The 16,643-nt window shown below is 45.4% G+C and overlaps 5 non-coding genes across 5 annotated transcripts; 4 read left to right on the forward strand and 1 right to left on the reverse strand.

The window, feature by feature from the left end:
* The first annotated feature begins 2,479 nt into the window (after nt 1–2,479).
* On the forward strand, nt 2,480–2,552 carry trnak-uuu. Its single transcript has one exon. It is a non-coding gene; the product is annotated as a tRNA-Lys (tRNA).
* A 1,473-nt stretch (nt 2,553–4,025) lies between these two features.
* trnak-uuu lies at nt 4,026–4,098 on the forward strand. Its single transcript has one exon. It is a non-coding gene; the product is annotated as a tRNA-Lys (tRNA).
* Nucleotides 4,099–7,076: 2,978 nt separating this feature from the next.
* On the forward strand, nt 7,077–7,149 carry trnak-cuu. Its single transcript has one exon. It is a non-coding gene; the product is annotated as a tRNA-Lys (tRNA).
* A 320-nt stretch (nt 7,150–7,469) lies between these two features.
* Nucleotides 7,470–7,543, reverse strand: trnan-guu. The gene has a single exon. It is a non-coding gene; the product is annotated as a tRNA-Asn (tRNA).
* A 290-nt stretch (nt 7,544–7,833) lies between these two features.
* Nucleotides 7,834–7,907, forward strand: trnan-guu. Its single transcript has one exon. It is a non-coding gene; the product is annotated as a tRNA-Asn (tRNA).
* Nucleotides 7,908–16,643: the final 8,736 nt, after the last annotated feature.

The following is a 16,643-nucleotide window of genomic DNA, read 5'->3' on the forward strand; positions in this document are numbered from 1 at the left end:
TGCCCATCCCTGATGTAGTCCGTATATGTGCTCTAGCTAACAGCTGGCTGATAGCACTGTTGCCTAGTTCAGGGTTTCCCAAACTGGTCCTGGGGCCCCCCCTGGGTGCAGGTTTTGGTTTTTCCCCTAGCACTACACAGCTGATTCAAATAATCAAAGCTTGATGATGAGTTGGTTATATGAATCAGCTGTACCGTGAGTGGGGAGGCCCTAGGATAGAGTTTGGGAAACTCTGCACACATGTCAATGCCAGAGTGTGAGAAAAACATCAGTAGAATTGAAAATGCAATGGAAGCCCATTTTACTTGTGTTTGTTATTTGGTACATGGCAATTTAACAGCAAAGGGTATTTTATGTGCACTATGTCATCACGCAGAACCTTTAATCTGCAACAAGTCAATATCATGTATTTTATGTGCACTATGTCATCACACAGAACCTTTAATCTGCAACAAGTCAATATCATGTATTTTATGTGCACTATGTCATCACACAGAACCTTTAATCTGCAACAAGTCAATATCATGTATTTTATGTGCACTATGTCATCACACAGAACCTTTAATCTGCAACAAGTCAATATCATGTATTTTATGTGCACTATGTCATCACACAGAACCTTTAATCTGCAACAAGTCAATATCATGTATTTTATGTGCACTATGTCATCACGCAGAACCTTTAATCTGCAACAAGTCAATATCATGTATTTTATGTGCACTATGTCATCACACAGAACCTTTAATCTGCAACAAGTCAATATCATGTATTTTATGTGCACTATGTCATCACGCAGAACCTTTAATCTGCAACAAGTCAATATCATGTATTTTATGTGCACTATGTCATCACACAGAACCTTTAATCTGCAACAAGTCAATATCATGTATTTTATGTGCACTATGTCATCACACAGAACCTTTAATCTGCAACAAGTCAATATCATGTATTTTATGTGCACTATGTCATCACGCAGAACCTTTAATCTGCAACAAGTCAATATCATGTATTTTATGTGCACTATGTCATCACGCAGAACCTTTAATCTGCAACAAGTCAATATCATGTATTTTATGTGCACTATGTCATCACACAGAACCTTTAATCTGCAACAAGTCAATATCATGTATTTTATGTGCACTATGTCATCACGCAGAACCTTTAATCTGCAACAAGTCAATATCATGTATTTTATGTGCACTATGTCATCACGCAGAACCTTTAATCTGCAACAAGTCAATATCATGTATTTTATGTGCACTATGTCATCACGCAGAACCTTTAATCTGCAACAAGTCAATATCATGTATTTTATGTGCACTATGTCATCACGCAGAACCTTTAATCTGCAACAAGTCAATATCATGTATTTTATGTGCACTATGTCATCACGCAGAACCTTTAATCTGCAACAAGTCAATATCATGTATTTTATGTGCACTATGTCATCACGCAGAACCTTTAATCTGCAACAAGTCAATATCATGGAAACACATCTCTGGTGGGAAAATGCTCATATTGTTTTTATGTGTGTTTTAGAATATTCACATGAAAATCTATCACCAAATTGGATGGAAACCTGTTTTATGATGAGGTTTTGATGTACTTTTTATTTCCACCCTTCCTGTCCAAGTAATCCTAAAACATCTCAAATTGATTGTGTCACTCAAATAAGTTACTTACAGATGTTTTGGAAATGATTTGGTAAATGCTAATATATACAGTAGGTACCATTGACTTGCATCGATTGTCTTGGGGGCATTTTGTCCCAAACATACTCACTTAAAATAAAAACGGATAAAAAAGATTATCTCTAATCAAGTGGATTAGTTATATTTAGGCTCCCCTACTGGTATATATAAAAAGGTATATCACTTTTCCTAAATGACAAAATATTTGATCAATGCACCTCAAAATCGTTTTGTTTGAATGACTTAAAAGTTGAGATGAGACAGATGGCATTTTGGAAAGGGTCGAACACTTTTGGGAGACATAAAGTGGTTTGTTGGAGAATTACAGGAACGGGGCGTTTAACCCCAAGCCACCCACAAACAAAGAAGGTACAATTTATAGTCCAATGTTTACTAGTGTTTTGGGGAAGGTGGGATTTGGGTGAAAGTGTTTACATTGAACAGTATTTAGCAATCATAATAAAAGTCTGATATCGATATAGTGTTTACCGGTAAATCTATCGTCAACAACTTTCCCTTATTCACAAGTATCCCACAAAACAATTGACCAGTCAAGACTACACCACCAGGTGGCAGGCTACTCCCCTCAACAATGACTCCTGTCCTGTCCCACACATCAGTGTCAACAATGACTCTTGTCCTGTCCCACACATTAGTGTCAACATTGACTCCTGTCCCGCCCATCAAAGTGCTAAAAGGAGCAGACAGTTCCAGTATTTGTGTCCGTCATAATTTCTGAGAGTTTCAACTGTTGGATTTGATATATAATGGCAATTTTGCATATAAGAGCCCGGATAGCTCAGTCGGTAGAGCATCAGACTTTTAATCTGAGGGTCCAGGGTTCAAGTCCCTGTTCGGGCGATAGTGTTTTCTCTCCAGGTGTGTTAGAATCGTATAACCAAGGCATAATAGGTAGTTCAATTATGCAAATCACCTGCCGTACAATTTTCAGAGAACAGGTAAGCTTGCAAAAGAGATGTATGTATGTATGTGTGCACAGAAAAGAAACAAGATGTATTTCGTTCTCGGTTCTAAAGTTTATACATTTGTTGTTACATACTTTTGCATACTTTAAATTTGAAGTATATCCCATACCAAGGGGGTTCATGTCAGATGAACGACAGGTATGCAAGTAGGCCAATGGCTGACCTCGTATTGGGACTATGAACCGGAGTTGGCTTTGCTCGCCTACAAATGGTAAAGCGATCTGCTATTACACATGGATAATAAGCGGATACATTACTAATAATATAGTAGCCAATACATTTTTTTTATGTACAAGAAATTAATTAATGAACTGAGTTGCAGGCCTAGGCAAGGGCTCAGTCTTGAATGCAGGGGAAAAACAGCACAAAATGTGCACCATTTTGGGTCCCCAGAACCAGGATTGAGAACCACTGGCTGTATTGTTCTGCATATGGTGTTGCAACAATCTTCAAGTCAAAGTTCATTGGTCCATACACAGATTTGCAGATGTTATTCCAGGTGCAGCGAAATGCTTGTTTCTAGCTCCAACAGTGCAGCTATACTTAGTAAAAAAACAATACACATGTAGTCCATAAAAAAATGAAGAAATATCAGAACGAGCCATGTCAGAGACCGGAATATAAATATACACAGTGTACAAAACATTAAGGACACCTTCCTAGTATTAAGTTGCAATTGGGTTGAGGTTCGGGTGATTGTGGAGGCCAGGTATTCAACTCTCCTTCTTGGTCAAATAGCTTTGAGGTGTGTTTTGGGTCATTGTCCTGTTGAAAAACAAATGATAGTCCCACTAAGTGCAAACCAGATGGGATGACGTAACGCTGCAGAATGCTGTGGTTGCCCTGCTGGTTAAGTGTGCCTTGAATTCTAAATAAATAACTGACAGCGTCACCAGCAAAGCATCCTCACACCATCCCACCTCCTCCTCCGTGCTTCATGGTGGGAACCACACGATCAGAGATAATCCGTTCACCTAGTCTGTGTCTCACAAAGACATCGCGGTTGGAACCAAAAATGTCCAATTTGGATTTATCAGACCAAAGGACAGATTTCCAGGTGACTACGTCATGAAGCTGGTCGAGAGAATGCCAAGAGTGTGCAAAGTTGTCAAGGCAAAAGGTGGCTACAAAAACAAGATGTAACTGACCAGCCAGACCAGGTACACCACCTACACCACCAGGTGACAGGCCACTCCCACTCAACACTGACTCCTGTCCTCCAGTCCCACCCATCTGCTGAGAGGAGCAGTTAATTCCAATGTTTGGATTGGTTACAGTTCTGACAAATACAGACCATAGTTTCTAGCGCTGACAATGTATCATAGCAGTTCCCCTTGAACAGAATAGAGCCCGGATAGCTCAGTCGGTAGAGCATCAGACTTTTAATCTGAGGGTCCAGGGTTCAAGTCCCTGTTCGGGCGATACAATTTTCTCTCCAGGGGTGTTTGATTGAGTCTTGAGTCATGATAGTAGTTCAATTATGCTAATCACGTGCCGTTTAATTTTCAGAGGAGTGACGTCAGTTGAACAGGTAAGCTTGCGAAAGAGATTTGTGGACTGACAAAAATATGATGTAATTATTCTACGGCTCTAACGTTTTTACACTTGTTGCATACTTTAAATTTGAAATGCATCCTGAAGCCTACCAAAGTTTTTTTTTAAACGTGTTGCTTGTCCAATATGCAAGTAGTTGGAGTAGGCCAAGTGGTAAAACGCCAACCATTCTCTATGGTATATCCTTGCTGGCTTGGGCCTATGGAATGGAGTCGGCTATGCTCGGCTACAAACTGTTATTAAACTATCTGGTATTACACACGGAAAATAAACCGATACATCACTAGTAATATAGTAGTAGTATTTTATTTATGTCCAAGAAATTAAAAGCCATTAAAGGAGTTGCAGGGCTATATGAGAATTCAGGAAAAACAGCACAGCTGGCTTGTGCATATTTGCCTCCTGGTAGTAAGAAAAAGGTGTTTTTGTAAAAGTAGGGGAGTATGTTTGTTTCTTTGAAATGGTGCAGGGGTCTCTTAGCTGTCCACATGGATTCCATGTGTGCAGCCCAAAAAAAGCATGCATGGGCCAACTGTTTCTCGTTCTGAGTCTCATGAAAATGGACATTGGATTGTATGTAAAATATGTAGGCATATATTTATTTAGGCTCACATTCTGGTATTTTCAGATATGTTTTTGGTTTATTACAGACAGTATTCTGTCTCTTTTTCTGCTCATATTGACAGTTTGGCCTTGGCGAGAGAAGTCGAGGCTGTGTTCTGCTCACATTGACAGTTTGGCCTTGGCGAGAGAAGTCGAGGCTGTGTTCTGCTCACATTGACAGTTTGGCCTTGGCGAGAGAAGTCGAGGCTGTGTTCTGCTCACATTGACAGTTTGGCCTTGGCGAGAGAAGTCGAGGCTGTGTTCTGCTCACATTGACAGTTTGGCCTTGGCGAGAGAAGTCGAGGCTGTGTTCTGCTCATATTGACAGTTTGGCCTTGGCGAGAGAAGTCGAGGCTGTGTTCTGCTCATATTGACAGTTTGGCCTTGGCGAGAGAAGTCAAGGCTGTGTTCTGCTCACATTGACAGATTGGCCTTGGCGAGAAAAGTCGAGGCTGTGTTCTGCTCATATTGACAGTTTGGCCTTGGCGAGAGAAGTCGAGGCTGTGTTCTGCTCATATTGACAGTTTGGCCTTGGCGAGAGAAGTCGAGGCTGTGTTCTGTTCTGCATTAGCAACTCTCACTCAAGGCAGTATAAATGGTAAGCCATGCGGTTTATATGTTTTGTGGCCCACCACTGCACCATTCATTTCCATTGTTTTGACCCTCCATTGTCTATCCCATAGAGAATTGTAGAGGGCTCTAGTGCCCAAAAGCCAGTTTTAGCATGGGTGGTGCCATTGAGACTTACATCATTTTGAAGTAGTCAACTGGGTGGGGCTTCCTATGGGTTAAGGAAGGATCACATAATTCCATTTGGGTAATTCGGAGGGATAATCCAATTAGTTATACTCGTGAGCAAACATTCCATAACTGCAGGTGGCAGTAAAATGCCAACCACGACTTTATACCTATTCAAATGGCACACTCCAGGTGGCAGTATGCAAATGAACCCTTTTTAGTTTGTTTACCAGCTCATAGAAGTAGTAGAATAAGAAAATGGATTACTTCAAAATGGAGATGGCCGCAATGGCGCTGTCGGCCCAGAAAGCCAAATTCCATAGAAGGCCACATAGAGATGTCAGATTTGAAAATTCAGAATAATAACACTTTAGTCATCACCTTTGTGAACAAACCATCCATTGAATTATTAAAATAATTGTCGCTGAGGCCAAATGTTTTTTCCCCCGTCACTTTCAGCCAAAGATATTAACTCTTTTTTTATATTCATCCAGTGTCTGCTATGTTTTTGGACGACGTGATGATGCGATGTTGGTCTGTATAAACCGGATGCAACCCAGATATAAACGGAGCTGCCCTGTATTGTGCAATTCCAGTCCTCTGGGGCCTGACTGCTGTCACAGTTTTGACCCAGCCCCAGCTAACACACATGACTCTAATAATCACCTAATCATGATCTTCAGTTTAGAATGCAATTTGATTAAACAGCTGTGTTTACTAGGGATGGAGAAAAAGTGTGACACCAATCAGGCCCCCGAGGACTGGAGTTGGCCAGCCCCAATGATGAGTCCTCTATCATTCTCTATGGTATATCCTTGCTGGCTTCTGTGTTACCACTGGGGGCTAGTTTACTTGAATGGGAGTGGAACGTCCGTTTTAGAAGGGCTATACAGCGTTATGTTTAGGGTGTTTTAACAACCTTGTTAGCTTAGTAAAATGCACGTGAACAGTACTGTACGAACAGAAGCAATTAAAAATCATGTTAATTAGGCATGGTCTTCAGGCCTCGTTGGCGCAGTAGGCAGCGCGTCAGTCTCATAATCTGAAGGTCGTGAGTTCGAGCCTCACACGGGGCAGACATCTTTTGTTGTAATTTTACGGTTGAGATGCGATTTTTAAACAATTTACAATATTCTATTTTGAATAATGTTTATGGAGAATCATCACTTTGTGTGTGCCTCTGTGTTTGACAGTGGTAGAGTAGTTGAAACTGGGATCCAGTGAAGGCTACCATGGGAGGAGCCAATGGAATGGCATCAAACACGTAGAAACCATGTGTTTGATACCGTTCCACTGATTCCGCTCCAGCCATTACCACGAGCCGTCCTCCCCATTTAAGGTGCCACCAATCTTTTGTGCTGGGATCCCGTGTTATGGTGTCCTGTCATTTGTCCCAACTAGCTCTCTCTTCTTTGTGGCCAGGCTCCATCCATGCTGTTCTTTTATTATTGAAGTAGGAGTCACTGATACGTTTTAACCTCTGACAAAGGCCGTGCTTCTCAGTGCCCGGCTAGCTCAGTCGGTAGAGCATGAGACTCTTAATCTCAGGGTCGTGGGTTCGAGCCCCACGTTGGGCGAACATCTTTTTTTGTAGGGACAGCAGTGGAGAGGAAGTGTTCTTGAAATTTGTGTAAAATGTATTTTACTAAAATGAAAGTATAATTGAGAGTACTTTTCACAGGAGTTATGGCAGACGTTAGTCTCCCGGCTCTCTCTGTTCTGGGCGCTGAGATTATGGTAGATGGAACAGCACTAATTCTGTTATGGCAGTAAAGTACCAGTATATGTGTTTAGGGAAAGAGGTTTGCAAAAGGGTTGATGAATCTCCAGCATGTTGTCAGTTAACTTTGTTGTATTTTGTCGGAACCACACGTTCAAGGAGAAAACTAAAAGAAATCGTCCCTGGGTGGGCTCGAACCACCAACCTTTAGATTAACAGTCTAACGCGCTAGCCGATTGCGCCACAGAGACGGTGAAACCTCTTAGAATGAAACATGCTAAAAATCTGCATCGTCTGAAATCGGGTGACTCAGAATTTTGTTAGAGTTTAGAGAGCACCGGTAAGGGGTGATTTGTATTTCATTTAGTCTCAGGATATTGACACTGATCTCTCATTAGCTCAGCCTACTATGGGTGCTGCCGAGCTGCAAAGCGTGTCACTTAGCATTGAAAAGCACCCCAAGTCCAACAGAACGGAATGAAGTGGTCTAGCACGGGGACTGTGATATTCTTAATAATGGTCACATAAACATGGTGGACACGTCTCTGTGGCGCAATCGGCTAGCGCGTTAGACTGTTAATCTAAAGGTTGGTGGTTCGAGCCCACCCAGGGACGAAGTTATATTTTGCAACCTGATAAATAGGTCCTTGCAACCCAGAAGCATTGGGACATCCTTACCCCATTTTAAATGGTTATGGTTAGTTAAGGGTTTAGGGGGGTAGGGACGTCCCAAGGATCCCGGATAGCACTAATCCATAGGGCTGGGCGATATGACGATATATATCGTGTGACGATAGACGTTTTTCTATCATGTCATATTAGGCTCTATCGTTTATTTCGTTGTGTCGCAAATCACACTCTTTACCGTAATATTTTTAGTCAATTGGACGACGCTTTGCATTCTTCCACACTTGTCGTGTGGCCACGTGGAAGGAAATTTGCAACACAAACAAACATGGAGGAGAGTGAAAGTGACACACGGAGACACAGAGTTCATACCTAAAAGAGGGGATACTTCGGTCGCATGGACGTGGTTTGGGTATGAAAAGTCTGACACTGACCAGAAAACCATCCTTTGCAAAATATGCCGCAGTCCGGTCCCGACAACAGGCTCAAACACCATTAACCTTCTTTTTTTTACTACCTAACATAAACTCACCCCATTCCGTACAAATGTGCGCAACCGCAACATTCAAAAGAGGCTACAAAGAAAACTAATGGGACTGGAGCGACTGTGTTGACGTCAAAATCGGGGGTGTGAACTGGGTTTCTATTCAAGCGTTGATCTACATGGTATGGTAATGGCTCTATAGTATTGGAGAAAAGTTGAAAAAACGGTCCCTCCGTTACATCTTGACATGTCATGTCGTAACTCACAGCAAGCATAAAGCAACTATTTCTGTCTTACAATCTCTCTCCACCAGGTGTAGCATTTCTATCATCCTTTTTTTCATCATCATTGTATGCGATCATAATTCTCAAAGCCGCTGTTTACTTCTAAGATCACTTTAGCACTGCCCTAAAAACCCAATTCAAATTCGACACAAACCTTCAAAGAGGTGTGTAATGACACAATATATAAACTCTTTATAGTGTTTTATTTACATTTTAGAGGCGATAAGGTGATAAGTTGGACAGATCGAGTGAAAAAAAGCCATTTTCCCACACAACATCTCTCCGTCTCACTATCACGCATTAGTTTCGCTTCCCCACCCGCCATTTAAAAAAAAGACCAGACGGGGCTCATTGCCTGCTTGAATTATGCAGAAACGGGCAGCGTTTAGGTCATGTAATTGATTATGTTAGAAAGGGGAGAAATTGTTGCTTTTCAATGGTATTGACATAACAGTGGATCTGGAAGTATTATGTTTTTGGGGCGCTAAAATAAGGGCAATTGTACAGACCAAGGCGATGTACGAGTTTAGGTGAGTTTACGTTACGCAAGAATCATGTACTGAAACAGTACGGAGAGTCTACGTGTAACGGATGTGAAACAGCTAGCTAGTCGGTGGTGCGCGCTAAATAGCGTTTCAATCGGTGACGTCACTTGCTCTGAGACCTTGAAGTAGTGGTTCCCCTTGCTCTGCAAGGGCCGTGGCTTTTGTGGAGCGATGGGTAACGATGCTTCGTGGGTGACTGTTGTTGATGTGTGCAGAGGGTCCCTAGTTCGTGCCCGGGTATGGGCGAGGGGACGGTCTAAAGTTATACTGTTACATACGGATGAAACCCTAAAAAGTGGGCGGATTGCCTTGTAAGAATTTGCCGACGAGTAGGTAAACCACCACTACCCTCTGTATTATTGGCCAACGTGCAATCATTGGAAAACAAACTGGACGATCTACGATTAAGACTGTGACATGAAACTGTAATATCTAATGTTTCACTGAGACGTGGCTAAAAGACAACACAGATAATATAGACCTGGCTGGCTTCACCGCGCATCGGCCGGACAGAACAGCTACGTCTTGTAAGACGAGGGGTGGCGGTGTGTCTTATGTCAATAACTGCTGGTGTGCTTTGTCTAATATTAAAGAAGTCTCAAAGTATTGCTCGCCTGAGGTAGAATACCTCATGATAAGCTGTAGACCACACTATCTACAATCTATATTATTCTTAGCTGTCTATTTACCACCACAAACCGATGCTGGCACTAAAACTGCACTCAACAAGCTGTATATGTTACGGTGCGTGAATGAGGACCCAAAAGCGAACTAACTTAAACAGAGCTTCTTTAATAACCAAACATAGGTAGGCTCAGATAGACCGGCAGATTCCGACAGGACAGGACAAGGTTACAGCAAACATGACGATAGTCTGGCTCAGGCATGAAACACAACAAACAAGAATCCGACAAGGACAGGAACAGAAACAGAGAGAGATATAGGGACCTAATCAGAGGGAAAAAGGGAACAGGTGGGAAACGGGGTGAATGGGTAGTTAGAGGAGACAAGGAACAGCTGGGGGAAAGCGGGGGAGAAAAGGTAACCTAACAACGACCAGCAGAGGGAGACAGGGTGAAGGGAAAGGACAGAGACAAGACACAACATGACAGTACATGACAGTACCCCCCCACTCACCGAGCGCCTCCTGGCGCACTCGAGGAGGAAACCTGGCGGCAACGGAGGAAATCCTCGATCAGCGCACGGTCCAGCACGTCCCGAGAGGGAACCCAACTCCTCTCCTCAGGACCGTACCCCTCCCAATCTACGAGGTACTGGTGACCACGGCCCCGAGGACGCATGTCCAAAATTCTACGGACCCTGTAGATGGGTGCGCCCTCGACAAGGATGGGGGGGGGGGGGGGAAGACGAGCGGGGGCGCGAAGGACGGGCTTGATGCAGGAGACATGGAAGACCGGGTGGACGCGACGAAGGTATCGCGGAAGAAGAAGTCGAACTGCGACAGGATTAATGACCCGAGAAATACGGAACGGACCAATGAACCGCGGGGTCAACTTGCGAGAAGCCGTCTTAAGGGGAAGGTTCTGAGTGGAGAGCCAAACTCTCTGACCGCGACAATATCTAGGACTCTTAGTTCTACGCTTATTAGCAGCCCTCACAGTCTGCGTCCTATAACGGCAAAGTGCAGACCTGACCCTCTTCCAGGTGCGCTCGCAACGTTGGACAAAAGCCTGAGCGGAGGGGACGCTGGACTCGGCGAACTGAGATGAGAACAGCGGAGGCTGGTACCCGAGGCTACTCTGAAAAGGAGATAGCCCGGTCGCAGACGAAGGAAGCGAGTTGTGGGCGTATTCTGCCCAGGGGAGCTGTTCTGACCAAGACGCAGGGTTACGAAAAGAAAGACTGCGTAAGATGCGACCAATAGTCTGATTGGCCCGTTCTGCTTGACCGTTAGACTGGGGGTGAAAGCCGGAAGAGAGACTGACGGAAGCCCCAATCAAACGGCAAAACTCCCTCCAAAATTGAGACGTGAATTGCGGACCTCTGTCCGAAACGACGTCTGACGGAAGGCCATGAATTCTGAAAACATTCTCGATGATGATTTGTGCCGTCTCTTTAGCAGAAGGAAGCTTAGCAAGGGGAATGAAATGAGCCGCCTTAGAGAACCTATCGACAACCGTAAGAATAACAGTCTTACCCGCTGACGAAGGCAGTCCGGTGACAAAATCTAAGGCGATGTGAGACCACGGTCGAGAGGGAATAGGAAGCGGCCTGAGACGGCCGGCAGGAGGAGAGTTACCGGACTTAGTCTGCGCGCAGACCGAACAAGCAGCCACGAAACGACGCGTGTCATGCTCCCGGGTGGGCCACCAAAAACGCTGGCGAATGGAAGCAAGCGTACCCCGAACGCCAGGGTGGCCGGCTAACTTGGCAGAGTGAGCCCACTGAAGAACGGCCAGACGAGTAGGAACGGGAACGAAAAGAAGGTTCCTAGGACAAGCGCGCGGCGACGGAGTGTGAGTGAGCGCTTGTTTTACCTGCCTCTCAATTCCCCAGACAGTCAACCCGACAACACGCCCCTCAGGGAGAATCCCCTCGGGGTCAGTGGAGGCTACTGAAGAACTGAAGAGACGAGACAAAGCATCAGGCTTGGTGTTCTTAGAGCCCGGACGATAAGAAATCACAAACTCGAAACGAGCGAAAAACAGCGCCCAACGCGCCTGACGCGCATTAAGTCGTTTGGCAGAACGGATGTACTCAAGGTTCCTATGGTCAGTCCAAACGACAAAAGGAACGGTCGCCCCCTCCAACCACTGTCGCCATTCGCCTAGGGCTAACCGGATGGCGAGCAGTTCGCGGTTACCCACATCATAGTTACGTTCCGACGGCGACAGGCGATGAGAAAAATACGCGCATGGGTGGACCTTGTCGTCAGAGAGGGAGCGCTGAGAAAGGATGGCTCCCACGCCCACCTCTGACGCGTCAACCTCGACAACGAACTGTCTAGAGACGTCAGGTGTAACAAGGATAGGAGCGGATGTAAAACGATTCTTGAGGAGATCAAAAGCTCCCTGGGCGGAAACGGACCACTTAAAGCACGTCTTGACAGAAGTAAGGGCTGTGAGAGGAGCTGCCACCTGACCGAAATTACGGATGAAACGACGATAGAAGTTCGCGAAGCCGAGAAAGCGCTGCAGCTCGACGCGTGACTTAGGGACGGGCCAATCAATGACAGCTTGGACCTTAGCGGGATCCATCTTAATGCCTTCAGCGGAAATAACAGAACCGAGAAATGTGACGGAGGAGGCATGAAAAGTGCACTTCTCAGCCTTCACAAAAAGACAATTCTCTAAAAGGCGCTGGAGGACACGTCGAACGTGCTGAACATGAATCTGGAGTGACGGTGAAAAAATCAGGATATCGTCAAGGTAAACGAAAACAAAGATGTTCAGCATGTCTCTCAGGACATCATTGACTAATGCCTGAAAGACAGCTGGAGCGTTAGCGAGGCCGAAAGGAAGAACCCGGTATTCAAAGTGCCCTAACGGAGTGTTAAACGCCGTCTTCCACTCGTCCCCCTCCCTGATGCGCACGAGATGGTAAGCGTTACGAAGGTCCAACTTAGTGAAAAACCTGGCTCCCTGCAGGATCTCGAAGGCTGAAGACATAAGAGGAAGCGGATAACGATTCTTCACTGTTATGTCATTCAGCCCTCGATAATCTATGCAGGGGCGCAGAGACCCGTCCTTCTTCTTGACAAAAAAAAAACCCCGCTCCGGCGGGAGAGGAGGAGGGGACTATGGTACCGGCGTCAAGAGCTACAGACAAATAATCTTCGAGAGCCTTACGTTCGGGAGCCGACAGAGAGTATAGTCTACCCCGGGGGGGGGTGGTTCCCGGAAGGAGATCAATACTACAATCATACGACCGGTGTGGAGGAAGAGAGGTGGCCCTGGACCGACTGAACACCGTGCGCAGATCGTGATATTCCTCCGGCACCCCTGTCAAATCACCAGGCTCCTCCTGTGAAGAAGAGACAGAGGAAACAGGAGGGATAGCAGACATTAAACATTTCACATGACAAGAGACGTTCCAGGAGAGGATAGAATTACTAGACCAATTAATGGAAGGATTATGACAAACTAGCCAGGGATGGCCCAAAACAACAGGTGTAAAAGGTGAACGAAAAATTAAAAAATAAATGGTTTCACTATGATTACCAGAAACAGTGAGGGTTAAAGGTAGCGTCTCACGCTGAATCCTGGGGAGAGGACTACCATCCAGGGCGAACAAGGCCGTGGGCTCCTTTAACTGTCTGAGAGGAATGTCATGTTCCCGAGCCCAGGTCTCGTCCATAAAACAGCCCTCCGCCCCAGAGTCTATTAAGGCACTGCAGGAAGCTGACGAACCGGTCCAGCGTAGATGGACCGACAAGGTAGTGCAGGATCTTGAAGGAGAGACAGGAGTAGTAGCGCTCACCAGTAGCCCTCCGCTTACTGACGAGCTCTGGCCTTTTACTGGACATGAAGTGACAAAATGACCAGCGGAACCGCAATAGAGACAGAGGCGGTTGGTGATTCTCCGTTCCCTCTCCTTAGTCGAGATGCGGATACCTCCCAGCTGCATGGGCTCAGCACCCGAGCCGGCAGAGGAAGATGGTAGTGATGCGGAGAGGGAGGCGACGGAGAGCGCAAGCTCCTTTCCACGAGCTCGGTGACGAAGATCAACCCGTCGCTCAATGCGAATAGCGAGTTCAATCAAGGAATCCACGCTGGAAGGAACCTCCCGGGAGAGATTCTCATCCTTTACCTCTGCGCGGAAACCCTCCAGAAGACGAGCGAGCAAGGCCGGCTCGTTCCAGCCACTGGAGACAGCAAGAGTGCGAAACTCAATAGAGTAGTCTGTTATGGATCGATTGCCTTGACATAGGGAAGACAGGGCCCTGGAAGCCTCCTCCCCAAAAACAGATCGATCAAAAACCCGTATCATCTCCTCCTTAAAGTCTTGATACTGGTTAGTACACTCAGCCCTTGCCTCCCAGATTGCCGTGCCCCACTCACGAGCCCGTCCAATAAGGAGAGATATGACGTAGGCGACACGAGCAGTGCTCCTGGAGTAAGTGTTGGGCTGGAGAGAAAACACAATATCACACTGGGTGAGGAACGAGCGGCATTCAGTGGGCTCCCCAGAGTAACACGGCGGGTTATTGATTCTGGGCTCCGGAGATTCGAAAGCCCTGGAAGTGGCCGGTGGATCGAGGCGGAGATGGTGAACCTGTTCTGTGAGGTTGGAGACTTGGGTGGCCAGGGTCTCAACGGCATGTCGAGCAGCAGACACTTCCTGCTCGTGTCTGCCTAGCATCGCTCCCTGGATCCCGACGGCTGAGTGGAGAGGATCCGAAGTCGCTGGGTCCATTCTTGGTCGGATTCTTCTGTTACGGTGCGTGAATGAGGACCCAAAAGCGAACTAACTTAAACAGAGCTTCTTTAATAACCAAACATAGGTAGGCTCAGATAGACCGGCAGATTCCGACAGGACAGGACAAGGTTACAGCAAACATGACGATAGTCTGGCTCAGGCATGAAACACAACAAACAAGAATCCGACAAGGACAGGAACAGAAACAGAGAGAGATATAGGGACCTAATCAGAGGGAAAAAGGGAACAGGTGGGAAACGGGGTGAATGGGTAGTTAGAGGAGACAAGGAACAGCTGGGGGAAAGCGGGGGAGAAAAGGTAACCTAACAACGACCAGCAGAGGGAGACAGGGTGAAGGGAAAGGACAGAGACAAGACACAACATGACAGTACATGACAGTATAAGGCCATAAGCGACCAAGAAAATGCTCATCCAGTAGCGTCACTCCTAGTGGCTGGGGACTATAATGTAGGCAAATTTAAATTTAAATTTAAGTCTTACCTAATTTCTACCAGCATGTCATATGTGCAACCAGAGGGAAAAAAACTCTCGAACATCTTTACTCCACACACAGAGACCCATACAACGTTTTCCCTCGCCCTCCATTTGGAAAATCTGACCATAATAATATCCTCCTGACTCCTGCTTATAAGCCAAAACTAAAGTAGGATGTACCAGTAACTCGCACTATACGGAAGTGGGCAGATGACTTGCCTAGTTAAATAAAACATTTAAATGACGCGGATGCTACACTTCAGGACTGTTTTGCTAGCACAGACTGGAATATGTTCAGGGATTCAATTTAAATAAAGGTTAAATATATTTTGTTTAAATCATCCAATGGCATTGAGGAGTATACCACCTCAGTCACCGGCTTCATCAATAAGTGCATCAACGACGTCGTCCCCACAGTGACCGTACGTACATTCCCTAACCAGAAGCCATGGATTACAGGCAACATTTGCACTGAGCTAAAGGCTAGAGCTGACGCTTTCAAGGAGCGGGACACTAACCTGGCCACTTATAAGAAATCCCTCTATGCCCTCAGACAAACCATCAAACAGGCAAAGGGTCAATATAGGACTAAGACTGAATCCTACTACACTGGCTCTGACACTCGTCGGATGTGGCAGGGCTTGAAAAATATTACGGACTCCAAAGGGAAATCCAGCCGCAAGCTGCCCAGTGACGTGAGCCTACCAGACGGGCGAAATGCCTTTTATGCTCGCTTCGAGGCAAGCAACACTGAAGCATGCATGAGAGCACCAGCTGTTCCGGATGACTGTGTGATCACGCTCTCTATAGCCGATGTGAGCAAGACCTTTAAACAGGTCAATATTCACAAAGCTTCGGGGGCCAGACGGATTACCAAGACATGTACTCAAAGCATGCTTGGACCAACTGGCAATGCAGCAATGCAGAGTTAAGATAAAGATAAAAACATACCTATATATAGAAATAGTGACACAAGGAATAAATACACAGTGAATAACAATAATGAGTAAAAGTAACATGGTTATATACAGGGAGTACCAGTACCGAGTCGATGTGTAGCGGTACGAGGTAATTGAGGTAGCTATGTACATATAGGTAGGGGTAAAGTGCCTAGGCAACGGGATAGATAAGACTGTAGCAGCAGTGTATGTGGTGAGTGTGAATGGGTGTGTGGCGTCAGTATGCATGTGTGCTGTGCTGTGTGTGTGTTGGTTTGTCAGTATAAGTACGTTTTGTGTGTGGGTAGAGTCTAGTGTGTGTGTGTGTGTGTGCATAGTCAGTGCAAGATTTAGTGCAAAAAAGTATGTGTTTGTCTTCCGGGGAGAATGGGATATGCAACAACAAAAAAATTGCATTTGCTCAGATAGTAAATGGACCAATAAAGTAATCCTCATCTTAAATATATCTATTTTTAGAGAATAACTAGTATGAATAAAAGTTTAATGAAAACAACAACAACATAACAGCCTCCAATATATAGACACTGGTGTTCTAACATAACTAGCCGGCTACCACCCGGTTACTCAACCCTGCACCT

This window comes from Oncorhynchus mykiss, chromosome 7 (assembly GCF_013265735.2).
Source record: "Oncorhynchus mykiss isolate Arlee chromosome 7, USDA_OmykA_1.1, whole genome shotgun sequence".
In the NCBI taxonomy this organism is placed as follows: Eukaryota; Metazoa; Chordata; class Actinopteri; order Salmoniformes; family Salmonidae; genus Oncorhynchus; species Oncorhynchus mykiss.